The sequence below is a fragment of the Rattus rattus genome, chromosome X (genome assembly GCF_011064425.1).
Source record: "Rattus rattus isolate New Zealand chromosome X, Rrattus_CSIRO_v1, whole genome shotgun sequence".
NCBI classification, from domain to species: Eukaryota; Metazoa; Chordata; class Mammalia; order Rodentia; family Muridae; genus Rattus; species Rattus rattus.
The window spans coordinates 23,156,582-23,179,197 of NC_046172.1; positions in this window are offsets into that span (position 1 = coordinate 23,156,582).

The following is a 22,616-nucleotide window of genomic DNA, read 5'->3' on the forward strand; positions in this document are numbered from 1 at the left end:
GACTCTCCATGCTCCCCTGAAGTTTGGCTGTGGGTCTCTGCATCTGCCGCCATCTGCTGCTGGATGAAGCCTTTCAGGAGACAGTTATGCTAGGCTCCTGTCTGAAAACATAGCAGTATATCATTAATAGTGTCAGAGCTGGCTCTCTTCTATGGGATGGGTCTCAAGTTGGGGCAGTTATTGACTGGCTGTTTCTGCAGTCTCTGCTCCATTTTTGTTCCTGCACGTCTAGTAGGTAAGACAAATTTGACCATTATGCTACTATAACAGAATAGTTGATACCAGATGATTTGTAAAGAACAGAGATTTCTTACAGTTCTGGAAGCTAAGAAACCCAAGGTAAAGGGTTCTCTTGGCAAGAACTTTCTTGATGTATAATCATGATAAAAGATGGAAGGATGAGAGAGACAGAAGGCACGGGAGGGAAATCAAAGAAGAAGGGAGAAGGAAGCAACTCGTTTTTTCATAAGGGACCCATGATAATAGTATTAATCTATTCATGAAAGCAGAATCATTATGACCTAATCACCTTTTAAAGGCCCCACATCTCATCACTCTTGTAATATTTTATTCAAACCATAGCTGTGATGCTTTAAAAAGAGATAACAAGATTACAGTTCAAATATATGAGTCAATGGGGGCCATTATTATTCAAACCACCACAGATATATAAAGTTGTCAAGAGGCTGATTCTGGGAGAGGTGAAATCACTGTCTTTAATTGTATCCATTGCTGATCCCACCAGGTTCCAGTGGCTAGCTCCAAACCCACGGTCATGCAGACAGAACCGGTTAATCTCAGTAGGTCATAAAACAAAAGGAATAAATGTAAACATGATAGAGTTATGAAAAGAAAAAGGCAGAGGCTTGGGAGTGGTGGGCAGGGTTAGTAGGCAGAGGAGAGACGGTGGGTCATGAGAGTGGCTGGTATGCATTGTGTACATGTATTAAACTAAGAACAAATTTATTTAGTTAAAAAACATGGAGTCAGACAGTGTCTTAGTATTCTATTGCTGTGAAGAGATACCATGACCCTCATAAAGGAAAGCATTTAACTGAGGTTTGTTTATAATTTCAGAGCTTTAATCCATGGTTATCATGGCAGGAAGCATGGTAGCATACAAGCAGACACTGTGCTGGAGAGTTAGCTGGGAATTTGACATCTGGATTCACGGGCAGTAGGAAGAGAGAGACACTGGACCTGGCTTGAGCATTTTAAGTCCCAAATCCCACCCTTAGTGGCACACTTCCTCCAAGAAAGCCACATCTACTCCAACAAGGGCACAACTCCTAATCCTTCTGAAGTATTTCCACTCCCTAACGTTCAAGCCTTCAGATATATGAGGCTATGGGGGCCAATCACAGATATATAAAATTATCAAGAGATTGTTTTTCTCCCAGACATGGTCATACATACCTGTAATCTCAGCACTCAGAAGGTGATGTTACATAGTACAACCCTGCCTCAAAAAAACAGGGAAAAAGAGTATGTTGAAGAGGGGATGTAGAAGATGAAAATTCTAAGCCCTGTCATTTTAAATGCACACAGTAGCAAAATTAATATTTTGAATGTCATGGTGCCTCTAAAAATGGTCTAGCCTTCTGTTCTGGAATTGTTTTCATTTTTAACTGTGACTAAGCCGGGCAATGTTGTAAAACAGAATGTTCTTTTAAACAATATTTTGCACATTTCTTCAATTACTCAGTGAAATAACTCCAAAATGTGTTCTTCATATCCATATCTATGTCAACAACATTTTCTCTCTGTCATAGAGTATCGATCTCATAGCTTAGAGACATCATGTAGCGTGGGTTGGATTTAAAAAAAATTACAAAAAGTATAGTGTCAACAATTTTAAAGATAAAACTTGGAGACACTACATTAGATTTCCATACACTATGACATAAAAATACCATCACCAACCACAAATTGCCATCAAAAGTCACTTTTTACAAACCGTTATTCTGCATTTATGTGTTTAATTGTACATGCACCACAAATCTTATTTAGAGTTGGAGACCCACTCAGTTTATTCTGAACCTGGATTTCAAGCACACTTCTCCCAAAATAGAGCATTTCATCAGATTGAGTTTTTTAAATGCAAAACCTGCCTATATCTGGTATCTTCCTCCTGCAGACTCTGCCATTTGATAGTGTATTTTATTATTTTATTTCAATTTCATGTTCAGGAAAAGCTTTTGAAACCATTTTGATTACCCTGACAGCTGAAATGAAATTTTTACAAGGATAGCATATTGAAAGCCAAAGATCTGGTTGACACAATGAATGTGATGATGGAAATAATTTTCCAGCAGACCAGCCTAGCATATTGGCTTCATTTAAAATTTATATCAGAGAGTGGGTAGAATTTTTTTTAACACTTTTCCTCTAACAAGAAAACAGTAGATTTCAACTCTTCCTGTTGGCCAAGAAATGTACTAAAACTTTGGAGATTATGATAGTTATTGGGATTATAACTGTACTACCCTGAATGTGCCAGAGCCTATCTGATCTTGCTAAGCAAGGTCAGGTCTGTTTAGTACTGGGATGGAAGGGTAGTTACCAGACTTCTAGAAACCCGTTGTGCAGTATCTGAGTTTACAGCTGTTATCAGGGCTGTGAGAGAGAAAGGAACCTATGATCTATGCAATAAATTGGCTTATTTTCACAACATCAGTGTACTCCTATAAAGACTTAATAAATTATGCTTGACGATATCAATATGCCCCCAGTAAAATATCCACCCTCTCAAAATTGCCTCATAATGGGTATTGATAAAGTAGATGCAGGTTCAAATTAACAATAAGATTCATGCGGCACTACGTGCTGTAATATCCACTTATTTGGTTTGTAAAGGATAAAAAATAACACGCACACCTCATGTCTTCAGGAACCTGTGGTTGGTGATATCAAGTGATATCTACCCTTTGTCTGCTCATTGATTTGCTCCGTCAGAAAACTAAGATAATGCAAAGTGAACTGCTCCATGCCATAGAAAGCCATGACTGGATTCTGTATAGGGGGACCCCCAAACCCGTGCGCTGGACTCAGCAGACCCACAGAACAGGCTATACAGATATCATAAATTAATCTTGTCCACTGAAACAGGAGGATCTATGGGCATTTCAGGAAGGAAACTGGAAAAGTCCTGGTCCAGAGTGAGGGCGGTTTCAGTGAGGACCCAGTTTAAAGAGATCCAAGGAGAAAACGGTACCACCTACCTACCCATCTTCATTTCTTTCTTTTTTTTCTTCTTCTTGGACCTGCTCTTTGTTTTTTTCCATCTTTATTAACTTGGGTCTTTCTTATTTACATTTCAAATGTTATTCCCTTTACCGGTTTCCAGGCCAACATCCCCCTAACACCTCCCCCCCTTCTATATGGGTGTTCCCCTCCCCATCCTCCCCCGATTACCACTCTCCCCCCAAGAATCCCATTCACTGGGGTCCAGCCCTGATGGGGACCAAGGGCTTCCCCTTCCACTGGTGCTCTTACTAGGCTATTCATTGGCCTATGACGTTGGGCCAGGGTCAGTCCATGTATAGTCTTTGGGTAGTGGCTTAGTCCTGGAAGCTCTGGTTGGTTGGCATTGTTGTTCATATGGGGTCTCAAGCCCTTTCAAGCTCTTTCAGTCCTTTCTCTGATTCCTTCAACAGGGGTCCTGTTCTCAGTTCAGTGGTTTGCTGCTGGCATTCGCCTCTGTATTTGACATGTTCTGGCTGTGTCTCTCAGTAGAGATCTACATCTGGTTCCTGTCAGCCTGCACTTCTTTGCTTCATCCATCTTATCTAGTTTGGTGGCTGTATATGTATGGGTCACATGTGGGGCAGGCTCTGAATGGGTGTTCCTTCTGCCTCTGTTCTGCACTTTGCCTCCCAAGGGTATTCTTGTTCCCCTTTTAAGAAGGAGTGAAGCATTCGATTTTGGTCATCCTTCTTGAGTTTCATGTTTCTGTGCATCTAGGGTAATTCAAGCATTTGGGCTAATAGCCACTTATCAATGAGTGCATACCATGTGTGTTTTTCTGTGATTGGGTTACCTCACTCAGGACGATATGTTCTGATTCAATCCATTTGCCTATGAATTTCATAGAGTCATTGTTTTTGATAGCTGAGTATATTCCATTGTGTAGATGTGCCACATTTTCTGAATCTATTCCTCTGTTGAAGGGCATCTGGGTTCTTTCCCGCTTCTGGCTATTATAAATAAGGCTGCTATGAACATAGTGGAGCACGTGTCTTTGTTGTATGTTGGAGCATCTTTTATGCCCAAGAGAGGTATAGCTGGGTCCTCAGATAGTGCAATGTGCAATTTTCTGAGGAACCTCCAGACTGATTTCCAGAATGGTTGTACCAGTCTGCAATCCCAACAACAATGGAGGAGTGTTCCTCTTTCTCCGCATCCTCGCCAGCATTTGCTGTCACCTGAGTTTTTGATCTTAGCCATTCTCACTGGTGTGAGGTGGAATCTCAGGGTTGTTTTTATTTGCATTTCCCTGATGACTAAGGATGTTGAACATTTCTTTAGGTGCTTCTCAGCCATGTGACATTCCTCAGCTGTGAATTCTTTGTTTAGCTCTGAACCCCATTTTTAATAGGGTTATTTGTCTCCCTGCAGTCTAACTTCATGGGTTCTTTGTATATTTTGAATATAAGCCCTCTATCAGTTGTAGGATTGGTAAAGTACTTTTCCCAATCTGTTGTCGTTTTGTCCTAACAACAATGTCCTTTGCCTTACAGAAGCTTTGTAGTTTTATGAGATCCCATTTGTTGATTCTTGATCTTAGAGCATAAGCCATTGGTGTTTTGTTCAGGAAATTTTCTCCAGTGCCCATGTGTTCGAGATTCTTCCCCACTTTTTCTTCTATTAGTTTGAGTGTATCTGGTTTGATGTGGATGTCCTTGATCCACTTGGACTTAAGGTTTGTACAGGGTGATAAGAATGGATCGATCTGCATTCTTCTACATGCTGAACTCCAGTTGAACCAGCTCCATTTACTGAAAATGCTACTACCTTTTTTCCATTGGATGGTTTTGGCTCCTTTGTCAAAAATCAAGTGACCATAGGTGTGTAGGTTCATTTCTGGGTCTTCAGTTCTGTTCCACTGATCTAGCTGCCTGTCTCTGTACCAATACCATACAGTTTTTTTTATCACTATTGCTCTGTAATACTGCTTGAGCCCATCTTCATTTCTTGATGGTGACTGCCTCTATAGCTACACCTGCCATTCATTGATGACTTCAGTTTCCAGGTTATTCCAGTTCCAATATGGACTGAAGATCAGTAATGCTCCAAAAATCTTCCCGAGCTTCAGCACTGGAGTGGAACTGGATTGCAACCAACTTCATGAACTAAGCAGATACCGGGTTCTCAGCCTTTCCAGCATGCAGACAGCCATTGTCCGACTACCTACCATGGAAAAAAAGGCTAATAAATCTCCATTCTCTTCCCTCTACTCTTCTGGAAAACCCTGACAAGTGCAACAGACAACAGAACAGGCTCCACAATTACTTATTACTGGGGTTTCCATAAAAACATGAATCTAGTATCATCCTTGAAGTTTTTCTCCCAGGCTGGCTGGGATTAGCTCCATGCTGAAGTTAACCTTGTCCTCACTATGGTGAACTTAATGTCCTCATACATGTACACATTACAAACTGAGACTATGCTGCTACTTAAATCTTAAGTGCCTGACAGGCTCCTTCTCTTGTAGAAGAAGAAAGCTAGCTTCTTTCTTTCCCTGAACCTAGACATCTAGGAAGTTCCTGTGCATAACTTTAGTTCTACAATGAAAGGAAAAAAATATCTGCACAAGATGTCTTAAGACCAAGTTCTCAGCACAAAGGAGAATTATTTGCCCCAGAGAGACAAAGGGCAGGGAATAAGAGACAAAGCCAGGACATAGAGGACAAGGGAGAAGGGGAAGGGAGCCAGGGAGAAGGGGGAGGGGTATTTGTCCTGGAGGAAACAGAGATGACCCATAGGAAAATGGTAGTTTATAAAGATAAAGGGGGAAACCTATATTAGGATGAGGTGTTTAATTTTAATTGGGCATGTTAATTAGGTAAGTCAAAAGGGGCTTTTGATTGCTTTGATACTCTTTGAAAGCTCGACCTGGGTAGTCAGCCTCAAAAGGAGGAAGTGGTCAAATAAGGGAATAGACCTTAGAGGTTACCTTGAGGAATGTAATCTAATGGTTTTTAATGAGGCACAGGGAATGGGGGAGAAGGGCAAAGCCTGCTCAGGCCATGCTTGCCACCCTTGAGCTGGCCAGAGTCCCTCCACTACCAGCCAAGACACCAAAAAAGAAGTTTGGATCACTTTTTCAGCCTTTGGATAAAGATCAAGTGAAGAAAGATGTTTGGAATCTTTGCCAATACTGGCAGTGACAGCTGGAGTCAGTGAGAGATGCCATAGAATCCAAAGAGCCAGACCCCTGGCATTTTCTGTTGTTCCTTCTGCACAGAAGGGCCACAAATGTTTTCTGTTAGTTCTGGTGCATTCTCTGGGCCTGGTTCAGATGCCTTTTCCTGGGAATATATGGCACTAATGACAGACCATTTTCCATCCAAGTCTAGCTTAGTGAACTAGGTAGTTTGCTGGGGGTGCCTACAGGACTATAGACAAAATCAAGGACAAATAAATCACCTCAAAGTTCATCTTGACCTGGGCAACAATTGTCAAAAGTGGCAACTCAACTCTGGAGCTCTCGCGCAATTTGCAAGTAGCTCAATAGGCCAGAGTCTTCTCTCACTGAATTATTTACTCCTTTATAACCTCTTTTGGGTAATCTTTTTTGACTTTGTAACTTTTCAGAATTCCCTGACCTTGTAAATTATGCTTACTTCCTGAACTCGTATGTCTCATTTACTTCCAAATCTTTGAAGCATCCCTCCTCAGAGAATATTTCAATTCAGAAGGAAAAGCCATACAAACTTACATCAACCAACCAACTCCTTTAAATTGCTTAAAATAACCCAAGTCATGAACTGCCACCAACCTTTAATGAGTCAGAAATTCTTATAGTAGGAGGCTTCAGACAGTAGAGAGCTTGGAATGGAGGATAATCCAGGACTAAATCTATAACTTGGTTGGAATAAATATAGTCACACTTCAAGATGGGAAGTCTAGCACCCTGTGACGCAGAGTGGAAAAATAAGTAATCAAATAATAATTTACTTAGTACCTGTGAGCAGGAAACCACACAGATGAGCCACAAAGAACACATAATAGCCCAGGATTAAACATGGAGAGAGCTAATAGTGAAAAACTGAAAGGAAGAGTATGGTACATTCCAGTCCATAGTTCTTCACTGAAAACAAACCTGAAAGTGAGTGGTTTCTGAGTCAGTTCTAAGAAGAATATTATCCATCTGTCTGTCTGTCTGTCTATCTATCTACCTACCTATCTATCTATTTATGCCAGGAGTAAAAAATGTCTCAAAATAAACAAGGCCTATTTTGTGGAGGTATCCAGAGAGGATAGGAACTCCACAGGAAGACCAACAGAGTCAACTAACCTGGGCCCTTGGCAGCTCCCAGAGACTGAATCACCAACCAAAGAACAAATCTGGGCTGAAAGTAGGCCCCTCTGTACATATGTAGCAGCTGTGCAGCTTTGGTCTTCATGCAGGTTTCCCAACATTTGGGCTAGACCTGTCAAAGGTTGCCTGTCATGGAATCTGTTCCCCTCTTGGTTTTGGCCTCAGTGGAAAAATTTTCTTGTCGTGACATGTGCCGGGGATGGGGGCGTGCCTCAGAGATAAGGGAAGGAAGGGAGAAACTGTCGAGGGGCTCACTAAGATGATAGGGGACTGTGACTGGGATGTAAAGTGAATAAATAAATAGATGATCAAACAGGCAGAAGGGACTAATTTGTAGCATCAATTGACTACAGCCCTCCATCAGGTTTTTTATGAAAAATTAAAGGCATCGTTAAGGAAAGCAAACCCAGAAAATGTCCTGTATGTTGATTGAGAGGACATCAGGACTCAGACCTCCTAAAACCTACAAGGTTCAGTTTTCAGCTCAAAGCCACCTTCCTCAGCACTGTGAGGTAGCTCATCTGATGTGAAAGGTGCCTTTCTTTAGAATGCTGCCCATAGCCTCACCAGCCCTGTGCTCCATAAGGAAGAGGACAGGCCATCAAGGGGGGCTTAAGGAAACACCCTAAGTATTTAGAAGACTACTGAGAAATTCCCCCTATTCTGTACCAAAGAGCTCTACAAATATTTACCACGAAAATAGTGCACTGAGCAAAGGAAAGCCTATGAGCTCAGAAGAACCTAACCCTATATTTCCCTTGGGAAAAACTGCTTCAAAACTCGCTAACTCCAAGTTCACTGCAAGTTTAAAGAAAAGGCTACCATGAATAATGAGAGAACCAACTATGTTTAACTCAGCAATAGCTCTTGCAGGAAGGATGCTAGGAAGAAATGACAGGAATCTAAATGACATATTATGTGTGTGGGTATGCATACTGTGGTGAGAAAATGTCTCCATTAGATTGGCCTGTCGGCAAATCTATGGGACATTTTCTTGATAGATAATTGATGAAAGAGGACCCATCTCACTGTGGGTGACACCATTTCTGGACAACTGGTCCCAGGTTGAGAAAGTGCTAGAGAGCAAATCGGTAAGCAATGCTCTTCTTTAGCAGTGCTTCTCAACCTGTGGGTCTCAAATCCTTAGGGAGTGGCACATCAGATATCCTGCATACCAGACATTTATATTATAATTCATAACAGCAGCGGAATTAATTATGAAATGGCAACAAAATAATTTTATAGTTGAGGCCCAGCACAACATGAAGCACTGTATTAAAGGGTTGCAGCACTCAGAAGGTTCAGAATGGTTGCTCTATGGCCTTTGATTTCCTCCAATCAGGTTTGTGCTTTAAGTTCCTACCCTGGCTTCCCTTCATGATTGGATTATAAACTGTAACTCTCCCCTTGGCCACGTTGGGTTTGGTCATGGTCTTTATCACGGTGAGAGAAAAGCAAACTAGGACACACGGTTGTCCACACATGAATATGCATATGTGGGTGTATATTCATGTGTAGAGGTTCATGCATGTGTATGAGTCTGCATGCAGAGGTCAGAGGACAGTTCAGGTAACCTTCATTGGAGCCATCTACTTTTTTTTTTTAATATTTGGGGTTTTTTAGGACTTAGAAAGATGGCTAGGTGGTGAAGAGCACTTACTGTTCTTCCAGAGGACCTAGGTTTGGTTCCCAGCACCCACATGGTGGCTCACTGCCATCTGCAGCTCCACCACCTCTTTCTGGCCCCTACAGGCAGTAAGTAGGCACACATGTGGTGCACAGACAGACATATAGGCAAAACATCCATACACATAATATATAAATAAACGGATTTTTACAAAGAAACTATTTTTTATTTTAAATTATGTATATGTGCGTATATCTGTGGGAGAGGGTGTAGGCAATGAGCCCAAATAACCACAAAGACCAGAAGAGAAAATCAGATTCCCCTGGAGTTAGAGGCAGTTGTGAACCACTCAGTGTTACTGCTAGGAAGCAAGATCATGTCTTCTAGAAGAATAGTATGTGCTCTTAACCACCAAACCATCTCTCTAGACCTTTCCACCTTTCTGTCTGAGATGGGATCTCACTGGCCTATGGATCACCAAATACACTAGACTGGTGAAACAGTGGGGCCCTGAGATCTACCTGTCTCTACCTCACAGAATCAGAACTGCAAATGAGCTTGCCACACCTAACTGATTTTGGGTTGGTTCTGTTTTTTCTTTTCTTTTCTTTTTTTTTTTTCAAGGATTCTGGCTTCCTTTCATTTCTCTCCTTTTAATAATTTTATTTTTTCTTGGACATTTGTTGTTACATTTCCAAATCTTCTTCCCCTTCCATATCCCCCCTGCTTCTATGAGGGATGCTCCCCTCCATTAACCCATTGGAAAACTGAGCCTTCAGGAGGATCAAGGCTTTTCCTCCACTGATGCTGGACAATGCCATCCTCTGCCAAATATGGGGCTGGAGTCATGGGTCCCTCTATGTGTTCTCATTGGTTGGTGATTTAGTCCCTGGGAGCTCTGGTGGGGTCTGGTTGGTTGATAGTTGTTAGTCTATGGGGTTTGCAAAGCCCGTCAATTCCTCAGTCTTTCTCTGCTCCTCCATTGGGGTCCTTTTGTTCAGCCTAGCTGCAACCATTCTCATCTGTATCAGTAGGGCTCTGTCAGAGCCTCTCAGAAGACACCCATATCTGGCTCCTGTCAGCAAGCATTTCTTGGCATCAGCAATAGTGACTGGGTTTGGTGGCTGCATATGGGATGGATCCCCAGGTAGGGCAGTCTGTGGATGGCCTTTCCTTCAGTCCCTGTTCCACTCTTTTTCCCTGTATTTTTCACCTGTAATTATTTTGTTCTCCCTTTTAAGAAGGAATGAGGCATCCACATTTTTGTCTTCCTTCTTCTTGTGCTTCATATGATCTGTGAATTTTTTCCTTAAGTATTCCAAGCTTTGGGGTTAATATCCACTTATCAGTGAGTGCATACCATGTGTGTGTTTTTTGTGATTGTGTTACCTCACTCAGGATATTTCTTAGTTCCATACATATGCCTAAGAAATTCATGAGGTCATTGTTTTTGATAGCTGAGTAGTACTCCATTGTGTAGATGTACCACATTTTCTATATCCATTCCTCTGTTGGAGGACATATAGGCTCTTTTCAGCTTGTCTATTATAAATAAGGCTGCTATGAACATAGCAGAGCATGTGTTCTTGTTATATGTTGGAACATTTTTAAATATATGCCCAGGGGTGGTATAGCTGGATCCTCAGGAAGTGCTATGTCTAATTTTCTGAGGAACTGCCAAACTGATTTCCAGAGTGGTTGTAACAGCTTGCAATCCCTTCAACAACGGAGGAATGTTCCTCTTTCTCCACATCCTCACCAGCATCTACTGTCACCTGAGTTTTTGATCTTAGCCATTCTGACTGTTATGAGGTGGTATCTCAGAGTTGTTTTGATTTGCATTTCCCTGATGACTAAGGATGTTGAACTTTTCTTTACATAATTCTTAGCCATTCCTCAGTTGAGAATCCTTTGTTTAGCTCTGTACAAAATTTTTAATAGGATTATTTGATTCTCTGGAGTCTAACTTCATGAGTTCTTTAGATGTAAGATTGGTAAAGACCTTTCCCAATCTGTTGGTTGCCATTTTGTCCTAATGACAGTGTCCTTTGTCTTACAGAAGCTTTGCAATTTTATGAGGTCCCATTTGTCGATTCTTGACCTTAGAACATAAGCCATTTTTGTTCTGTTCAGGAAATTTTCCCCAGTGCCCATGTGTTTGAGGCTCTTCCCTGCTTTCTCTTCTATTTGTTTCAGTGTATCTGGTTTGATGTGGAAGTCTTTGATCCACTTGGACTTGAGCTTTGTAGAAGGAGATAAGAATGGGTCAATTTGCATTCTTCTACATGCTGACCTCCAGTTCAACCAGCACCATTTATTGAAAATGTTATCTTTTTCCCATTGGATAGTTTCAGCTCCTTTGTCAAATATCAAATGTGTGGGTTCATTTCTGGGTTTTCAATTCTATTCCATTGATCTACCTGCCTGTCTCTGTACCAATACCATACAGTTTTTATCACTATTGCTCTGTAATACAGCTTGAAGTCAGGGATGACGATTCCCCCAGAAGTTCTTTTATTGTTGAGAATAGTTTTCACTATCCTGGGTTTTTTTGCTTTTCCAAATGAATCTGCAAATTGCTCTTTCTAATTCTATGAAGAATTGGGTTGGAATTTTGATGGGGATTGTACTGAATCTGTAGATTGCTTTTCCAGCAAGATAGCCATTTTACTATATAATCCTGCCAACCCCATGAGCATGGGAAGATCTTTCCATCTTCTGAGATCTTCTTCAATTTCTTTCTTTGAGACTTAGAGGTTCTTGTCATACAGATCTTTCACTTTGCAGTTGGTTAGAATCACACGAGGTATTTTATATTATTTGTGACTATCTAATGAAGGGTGTCATTTCCCTAATTTCTTTCTCAGCCTGTTTGCTTCTGATTTTTAAAACAGGCTCTGGGGATCAAACTGAGGTCCTCACACTTGCTCAGACAGGATGTTGCAAATCAAACCATCTCCCCAATCTCAGTAACACCCCTGCCCAGGACAAGAGTAACCCAAGGACTCCAAAGATGTCAAGAGCAAGAAAACGTAGAATGTGATAAACTAGCAAGGGTAGAGAGTTTTCGGAGGAAGAGGCTGGAATTTCCGGAGGAATCAGTGAGGAACAATCAATAGCCAGTAAGAGTTAATAGCATAGATGTGAGAGTCTAATTTATGGGGAAAAAAGTGTGGTCCTTTATTTCAGCCCATTTTCTAAAATGACTTTAGGATAACCTTGTTAGGTAGGAGGAAGGCCACAATAGCATTAAAGTCCCATTAAGGAAAAATGTTCCCTTTGATCAAGAGAATGGGATCCCTGGCCTGGGCAAAGATATTACAATAAAGTGAGTCAGATCAATTACGTCAGCATGGGGCCACCCTTCAGGAAGTTAGGACCATTTGCCAGAAAGGAAGGTTCACCTTAAGTCATGCTAAAGAAGTAGGAGAAATAATTAGCTTTTAAATGATATAATATACTTTTCCTTTCCAGAACTCCCACCCTCTGCAGTTGCCCACAGAGACACAGCCCATTTTTCTGAATTCCTCAGAAAGTTCCATTTCCTTTTCTTCTTCCAAGCTCTGTGCTAAGCACACTTTCTGTAACACTTTGGGTCTTCATCAGTTCTCTAAAGCTCCATGCCTGTCATGTGGCTGCTTGTCTGACATATAGTTAACCTCCATGCAATTTCTACTCAAAACTCGAATGGCATGCTTTTTCAATTTCTCTTCTCCATTTTCCTCCTCCAGGAAGCTGCCAAGATTTACATCTTGTCTACTTTGGAGTATTTCTTTCAAACTCTAATAAAATTGTCCTCAAGCTTTTTACAAAAAGGTTTGGTTCTTCACTGGTCTTGAATTTAACAACTAGGTATCCCTCACCCATTCCACCTTCCTATTCTCAGGAGACCAATTTCTCACCCCACATTACCTGGCTACAACCTGTGGCTGTTCCTATAGGAGGGCGGTCAGGGATGTAACTGAGCAAGTGAAGTTTAGGGCAGGTGAGAACTGCAGAAAATATTGATAAGGGCAAACTTTTCCAGGCGGAGAGAAGCGCCCAACAATTGTGTCAAAGGCAAGTTGAGAATAGAACAACTGTGTGTGTGTGTGTGTGTGTGTGTGTGTGTGTGTGTGTGTGTGTTTATCCATAGATTTTAAGGGATGCCTTTAGATTAGGTGGGATAATGAAAACCTACATACAACAGGTCACCTTTTCAGGCTCCTCATGGGAAAAGAGAAGAACAACCACAGAGCACAGACACGTGATTTTGTTATACAGCTCAATGTGTTTCAAACTGTAATCCATTTTCCTTTGTTATTGCTATATAAGCACTTCTATTATGCCCATAGAGGAGAAAGGTTACCTTTGGAGGGAAATTATTCATGAGGGGTAAAAATTTTAAATTTTCAACAAGCCATCCGGGTGACCTACAGAGATATATAAAAACAGGACTTCAAAATATATTAGACGACTAATAACAAGACAATAATCACATTTCAGTCACACTCCTCAGTTTAATTTAACCTTTGAAGGGTTTGGTAAATACTCTCCTAAAATGATTTGCATCCCATAAGTCTGCAGTCAACAAAGAGTGGAAGTTACAATTAAATATATGTATGTGTATTTACAAACATAGAGTGATTTATGTACATCTACACTTTATTCTACCAAAGAATTGTAGATTGTTTATTAAGGTGTCTTAGTTTGCTTTCTGCTGATGTGATAAAACACTCAGACCAAAAGCAACCTTGGGAGAAAAGTGTTGATTTGGTTTACACTTCCAAGCCACAATTCCTCATGGAGGAAAGCCAAGGCAAGGCAGGGAGCTAAAGGCAGAAACCAGGGAAGAGTGTGTAGCTTACTGGATTGCTGCTCCACCTATCAGCTTTCTATATAGCCAAGGCCCACCTGCTCAGAAATGGGTACCACCACAATGAGCTGGGCCTCCTATATCAACTAGCAATCAAGATGGAGTCAGGCCCCCTCCCTGCTCTCTCTCTCTCTCTCTCTCTCTCTCACACACACACACACACACACACACACACACACACACACACACACACACACACAACCTCTGCCCTCATAATTAAGCTGATTTAAAGTAAGTTTTCTTTAGTGTCTTAAATGATGAGATTCTTGATTAGGAATTCATCAAAAGCTCACTCAGTATCCAATAAATTCAAAAGAAATAATAAGAGCTTGCCTTTCTGTTCTTATTCTTCTGTGCCTCTTTAAAATATGTTAAAAGAAGTTAAAGCGACAGCTCGGTGGTTAAGAGCATTTGACAGTCTCCCAGAAGACATAGGCTAGGTTCCCAGAACCCACATCAAATGGCTCAGAACCATCGGCCAGAGACGCACTCCAACTCCAGGAAATCCAACATCGTCTTCTGGCCTGTGCAAGTACTACAAACACACAGTGCACATACACACACCCAGGCACATACATGCAAATCCACACTTAGTAAAGGGATCTTTAAAAATATTTTTTAAAAAGTACAACCCCTGTGATTTGCCAGTTTTACTAGATCTTCCACCTCTAGGATCAGGAGAAGCTATTGACTGTTAGAACTAACCAGAGATGATTAAATATGAAAATTGCCGAAACTTTAACAAAATTAGTGAACTAAAGGAAAAAGAGGAGAGGTAATTCATGGAGACAAATTGGACCAATTAATACTAGAATTATTTCAAAGGCATCTTTGAAATTCTCTCAAGTTTTAAAAAGAATAATATTGTCTAGGGCCGACATAGCAAGGAGGACTCAGGCACTTTGATACATGACTAATAGTCATATGGATGGATCTAATTTCCTAAAAAGTAGGTAAGAGCAGTGACAACAGACGTCCTGTTGGCTGTGACTTATAATGTTTTAAGACAGCATCTTATGTATCCCAGTCTAGGCTTAAACTCAATATGTAGATAGCTGAAGATGACCTTGAACACCAGATTCTGATCTGCTTAGCTCTACCTCCCCAGTTGTTCAGCAAAGACTATATGAAGGGCCCAATTGATGCATTTATTCCCTGAGCACCTTGAACAACCTTTCTTCAACAGCTGATCATGCTAGCTTGCTTTCAAACAAAATGTGCATTGCTAAAATTAGCACCGAAATCTAAAGATGATATTTGTTATCTTCTTGATGCTTTTTTTTCTGTTGATTTTCTTCAATTTCCCACAAAGAATATGGATTGCTGTGCTTTTTAGGGGAAAGTGGTATTCCAAAAGAAAATATTGTCATGCTGATTCTATTTTAGTCCAACTATACATTACTGGGATTTTCAAACCCAAACTTGTAGTCCCTATTACAAGAAATGTGTATTTGGTCAGGTGTGGTAGTTCACACTTAGGACTCCAGCACTGAGAAAGTAGAACTGAAAGGATCAAGAGTTCAACACCAGCCTCAGGCACATAGAAACTTTGAGGCGAAATCAGATCCTGCCTCAAAAAGCAAAAAAGGAAAGAAAGAAAAAGAAATGTATATATTGCCAATCTCCTTAATGATTTTACACAGCAGGTCCTATTAATATAATATTCCTTTCTGAGAAAAACAATAAAGACACAAAAATCAAGCAATCTACCCAAAGTTACCCTCCTATCAAATAATGAAGCTATAATCCTTAACCCTTCGGTTTACAAGTTCATGCTTTTAACTAACATCCCCAGTAGAGGATGGCATGCTAGAGCCTCGTATCAAGGTCCAGTGCAGCTCTAAGCAGCCTATTAGACAGGAAATCTCCCTTGGGAGAAAATCATTGGTTATTAGTAATATCTAGAAGGCCAAAGTTCATCCGTTTCTCTTACTTTGCTTTTGGTACATAACAAACTTCTCTAAGACTTAGTAAGATAAAACTACAACCGGCAATGTCACCTTTGGCAGTTTGGTGGACTGTTCTACTGGCCTTCCACCCTACTTAGCTAAGCTATGTGTCACCTGATGATCAGTGAAACAGACAAGATTCTGGGAGCCAGATGACTATCAGCTGGAGCAAATCAATGGTCACAGATCTATTGCCATTCCAGTGTCAGGGTCAACAGATTAGCTAAGTCTTCAAGAAGCAAGACTGTCTCTGGTCTTTGCTTGTATATTTTTGCTATTGACCCATTGGCCAAAGTAAATCGCCCAGCTCTGTGAAAAGCAAATGTGAAAAGAGACTTCCCAAAGACATAGTAAATAATTTGTGAGTCAGCTTTCCATTACTGGAACCAACTATTAGAAATAATCAACTTTTAAAAGAGGAGGGTTCAAGGGGTTGGGATTTAGCTCAGTGGTAGAGCGCTTGCCTAGGGAAGCGCAAGGCCCTGTTGGTCCCCAGCTCCAAAAAAGAACCAAAAAAAAAAAAAAAAAAAAAAAGAGAGGGTTCAAGACAGGTGTGGTGGAGTATGCCTATAACCACAACATTTAGAGTCAGGAGGAATAGGAGTTGAAAGCCATCCTCAGTTACACAATGAATTTAAGACCAGTCTGGGTTATAAGAAATCAGATCTCAAAACTAAAATATAGGCTGGGAGTTGGTTCACTGAATAAAGGAGCTTACAGCTGACACTGTAGACCTGAATTCCCATCATCAGAACTTATGATAGAAGGAAAGACCACAGCTCCCACAAGGTATCCTCTGACCTCCATACAAATGTACCATGCATATAAATAAATAAATATAATTTTAATTTAAAAAGAAATATAAGATGACAAGTTTATTTGAGGCTCACAGTTCTGAGTTTCATGGCTAATGGGTGCCATTGATTTGGGAAAAGTAGGTTGCAGTGAGAATGCATGGTTGAGGAAGGCACTCACCACATGGTAGCCAAAAAGCCAAGAGACATACAAAGGAACAAGGGTTCTAGTACCCCTTCCACTAGACTCCACCTCTTAAATGTCTCACCACCTTACAATATATCACACTGCAGGCCAAGTCTTCAATACACTGATGGCCCTTAGGTAGATATTTATTGAAACTGTAGAAGTGGCCATTTCTGAAATCGAATGATAACCCCATAATCAAACTCAGAACTTTGCTTCGTAAATAGTAGACATGAAATTAATGTTTATTGAATGAAATCTAGCTACAAAGTGATGAAAAAAAAAAAAACAACGAAAGCATGTCTTTTCTGTCTGCACGAATGACACTACACCAAGCAGCCTGTCCTCGCTGAAGAGTGCTTCATCCCAGGTGATGTATCGCTGTGGCTCCCATGGTGAGCTCTTCCTAGTAATTGTTTCTAGCCTAAAGCTCTTAGAAGCCCAGGACTAGTTGCATTGAGCTCTCAAAGGGACCTCTTTCCCAATCTGCCAAGTCCCTCATTGATGCCCTCTGGTGGCTTCTTTGGGTTGTACAATGCTTTGAACCCTTTTTATACTCAAGCTGACAATTGTGTGTTCTCTCAATGAGTAGTTTTCAGTAGGCGCGATGTCTTCCCCACTGTTCTATTGCTGTGAAGATCTATGTCAACTCTTAATAAAAGAAATCATTTAACTGGAGGATGGCTTACAGTTTCAGAGGTTTAGTCCATTTATCGTCTTAGTGGGAATGAGAAAAATTTCTGCTATAGGCCTCAGAGTTAGCTGGTAATAATTTTAGACTTTGAGTTGGTGCAAGCTAGGGGATCTCACCGCACATTCCAAAAGGATTTACCTAAAGTCGCAAGAATGTTAATTCACACACAGAAGTAGGCAATGAATGGCTATTAAGGAGACTAAAGATAGCCCAAGGTAATTTGGCTCTGGGCCTACAAGGTTCTAACTATCTACAATAACTGAAGTTTTTTTTTTCTTTTTTTTGGAGCTGGGGACCGAACCCAGGGCCTTGCACTTGCTAGGCAAGAGCTCTACCACTGAGCTAAATCCCCAACCCAATCACTGAAGTTTTAATCAGTCAATCAGCCTTGCAAAATGTCTAATGTAGGTAGAGCTTTTCCTCTGGAAACCTCAGTTCATACCATATTTGAAGGAAGGTGCTGGCTTGTTGTTAAGGTCAATAGCACTGCTAAATGTCCTTCAATGCACAGGACATTCCCTCACATGAGAGAATAAACCGGTCTAAAATTACAAGAATCTGCTGGATATGTAGACCCGTGGTAGAGCATTTGCCTAGTATAATCGAAGTCCTGAGTTCAATCCCCCGAACCACCAAAATGCCTCATGTCTCTGCCAAGAAGCCATGCCTTCCTTTCAGTAAGCCCTCCTTTGTCCTAAGGATTTATCCAAGGGGATACAGAGCAGAAACTGCCAAAAATGGTCGTTTTGAAAGGAAAATTATACAGATTTAAGGTTTAAAAATATGAAGTTAAAAGAGTAAGTTTCAAAATTCACAAACTCAGGACTAAACACTGTGAAAAGCAAGTCCGGGCAGCCCTGCCCTGCCGCTAGAACTAACAGACCATAAAAGGAAAGGAATGCAGAACAGACCAGGGGTACCGGATCTGACTCACAGGCCACCTGGCAGGAAGAGATAAGCCCCCAGCCCCCGACATTCAGGACGCCACAAACCTGCCAATGTGTGCAGCTATACCTTATTACCTCATCATGTGAAATAGCCAATCATATGTGAACATGTCTATGTGCCTCGTTTGAATCCACCAATCCCGTAACATGCATCTGCTTCTGCACGCCCCTTCTGCTTCCCCAATACCTATAAAAGCCCCATGCTGGAGCTGCTGAGCACGCAAGTCCTCCCAAGAGACTGTGTGCCCGAGGTACCTGTGTTTTCAATAAACCCTGTTGCTGATTGCATCCGAGTGGACTCGGCTCGGTCATTAGGTGCTTGGGACTCCTCCTGAGGGAAAGGTCCCTCCGGGGGTCTTTCAGTTTCATTAGAGAAGGCTTTTATTGTGAAGAAGAGAGAGAAAAGATTCAGAGGTATCTGCAAGAGTCCAGAGCAGAAAAAAAGAGAAGTAGGTGGGACATGGCCAGGGCTATCTGCAAGAGAGGCAGGAGAGAGTGCTTGGGGTGGACAAATCATGAAGATTATTGGGAAGATGAGTAGCTGGGAAGCGATTCCTCCTGGGGATGAAAACCCATTTCACAAGTTCCTAAGGAATGCTGACTTTTATCTAACCACCAGAAATCTTTAATAGTCCAGCTTGAGCTCATTTCTAGACATATGAACAGAGACCTAACAAAAGATACACCTTCATGCCCACCCAAGGCTATTACAAGGATAAATTACCCCCTCTAAAGAGAGTTAATTTCTGGGCAATAACCCTAAACTCGCAACATGCCGCTTGAATAGTTCATGGGCCATCCTATGTTTCCCAGGGTTAGCCAGACAAACCAAGCTCTAAATGAGAGCTTAGTTGCATACAAGATGATCTTACAATCTCTTTTGACTATCTATGTTCAATCCTGCTGATTCCAAAAGTAATTTTCTCAGGAAACAGGAGTGCATAATGGTTTTTTTTATTGTAAGCCAGTTAATAGCCCTGTGAAATAAAAATGGCTTCCAGTAGAGAACTGCATTGTGGGATTGCCGTATGAACCATCAGAACTATTTAATAAAATGCACCTTAGTTACAAGGAATAATACAGCTTTAACAAAATGATACTTGTTCCATAGAGAAAGAGACCTTCTTAATGTCAGGGAGGCCACCAAGAGCAGAGAGAATAAAAGCCATGCAGACACTCACTGCAGTGGCAGCTCCCAGGTACTAAAGCAACAGGAAATGAAAGCCTTAACTTTCTCTCCTCTTACCAGAGCTTTTAGCGATGATAATTAGAGGAAAGTGGCTGACATTTCCCTAGCATGAAAGATAAACTCAAATTTGCCCAGGAAATTTACTTCTGAGATTTTTCTCCAAAAGAACTCAATAGTAAAGGTGCTTTTTATTAACCCTGGCCTTTATTTCTTGCCTGTTCCCTTTCTTATGCTACTTTCTGCTAGGAGCTAGGAAAGTCCGCTTCATTCATTACAGTTCCTCAATCCCAGTAAGGCTGGAAGGTGAGGAGAAGGGTGAAGAGGCCCAGACTCCTGCTCTTTCTTTGCATTGCTCTGAACACTCTCCACTCCCAGCATTCCACTTCCACCTTCTCTCTTTTTCCTCCTGTTTCCCTCCCATCTGCCACTAGACTTCTGAGTCCCCAGGGTAACAGGTGGAGGACCCTGGGGATGGCAAGCAAATAAGGTAAGCTTTGGGGATAACTCCTCTACATCCTTCAGGGGTTGTTATCTGCCTCAAAGTGGGATCTGGAACCCAAGACCTTCTGCTCTGGTTATATCCTGTTTTGGTGCTGCTGAGGGGGCACTGAGGGTGTCCCATGAGGATGCCGGTGTCCATGTTCTTTGCATCTCAAACAGCAGATTGGATAAACTATTCAGTGGGATCAGCAAAAGTATAGGACTATGGCACCAAGATGTCCACAAGTTAAAGCCTGGGTTCTGGTGGAAAGCAGTAACTGACTGTCATACATTGTTCTTCGACCTCCACACTAGTGAGTGTGCAGACACAGCGCATACATATATGTTTAAAAAATGAAGTATAGGTTAGCTAAAAGTGAGAGTAAATACATAGAATATATTACAAAAAGTGAGAGCAAGCACAGGGCTGCAGAGCCCTGCATTTTTTCCAAGTTCTTTATAGGTGTTTAGAAGTTTAGGTGGAGGGAGGAGTCAATCCCCAAGGACAAGGATAGGGTGAATCCTTATGCTGGTTGACAAATGAGCTATTACATAATTTGGGCCAATCTATGTGTGAGTGGGCCATAATCCCATAATTTAAACACATTTATACCCAGTCATGCATACACATGAGATGGTAAATGGTTTTTCCTTCCCAGGTGGTTTCAAGGGCAGACTGGTCATTACTGCACTTGTACCAAATTCTGTCTTAGACTGGCCTTTTTTATTTGTCCCTTGACAGAAAGTGTCTAGGCCCAAATTATCTAGGAGAGGAGGTACTAGGTATTGTCCTACTAGAAGGGATACTCAAAAGGGTGCTATAGGTTGCCTGGCTGTCTCTATACTCCCCTATCCCTTTGGGATTTAAAACAATCCAGGCTAGAGCCCAGGAGTCTGCCCCCCAGTCCTTTGTGGTATAAGCCAAGCTTCTTGAGTGCATCCAGTTTCCTGGTGCTTTAAATTATAATAAAGTATTTTAAATTACAGTTTAGAAGATAATGCATGGCACAAATGTCCTTTGTCCCCTAACATGTACAAGAATCTAGGAAAAAGTAGTATGGTGCTTCAATTCCAGTTCTCTTAGCTGATAAACAAGGATAAACTGGGAAGCAACCAGCACTACCACAAACGAAGTTATAAAACTAAAACTGCACTTGAATCAAAAGTGCTTATTGAAATCTGACCTATGTCTCACCATGTTAGGTGAATAAGAAGCAGAAGTACAAGGAAAATCTGTGTCCACACTCACAAGAAGCAGCCTGTCCTCTTTCACCATAAGCAAGACTAAGAAATCCTTCCAAACATCATAAAGAATCCATGTAAGGTACATGGAGTGGCTGACTAGAAGAACACTTACCGGGTACATTTCAGAGTCCCAGGCTGGTTAGTTGTCACTAGTGTGGACTAGAATCACCTAGGAAGAGAATCTTAATGAGGAATTATCTCAAATTGTCCCGCAGACATGGATGTTGGAGGTTGTTAATTGATGTAGGAAGACCCAACCCACTATGGGTGACACCATTCCCTAGACAGGGAGTCCTGAACTGTTTATGAAAGGAGAAAGCTAGCTAAAAGCAAGGAAGCAAGGATTCATGTGTTTATTTTCTCTCTGTTCTTACTGAGGATGTGATGGCTTAAGTTCTGCCTTGACTTTGCTGAAGTAATGGATAACCTAGACTAGTTAGCCAAATAAATTCTTTCTTCTCCCAAGATCACTAGGTATCTCTCTGAGAATCTTTAGCTCAGACCTACAATCCTCCTGCTCATCTTTTTCCTCTAGCTCATGACACTGCACCTATCACATTTATGAGAGACTTTATTTAGCTTAGTTCTGAATTCTTCCTCTATTCTATGCTAGTAAGATCACAATGTTCTAGAAGTCACGGGAATGTGTGTTCTGCTTAAGTAGCACACTTTTGTCAAACTATCCTACTGTCTCCAGCACAGAAGATGCTAAGTAGTGTCTGGCAAAGAGAGGAGTAAGGTGCCTGCAACTCTCCTATCCAAACATCCTCTCCTTATAAAACAACTCTTCTAGGAAAATATACAAATATATAAGTCTAGAGGAAAATTGAAGAAAGGGAGGGAGATTCAGGAAAGCAGGTATGAATGGGATGGGTAGTAATGTGGATCTGAGGATCCACTTGAGACATTTTCAAACATTTTAGACATTGCAGTGTTATACAATGTACTTAAGACCCAGAAAAGGGGTGCAAATTTTACACAATAGAAGATGTCAAAATTGACAATTAACAATCCATGAAAGAATAGGAATGGCCTAGAATAGAGGGGCAGTTCAAACTATTATGAAATAAGGTGTTACTTAGGTTTCATTTATGGGTTTTTATGTG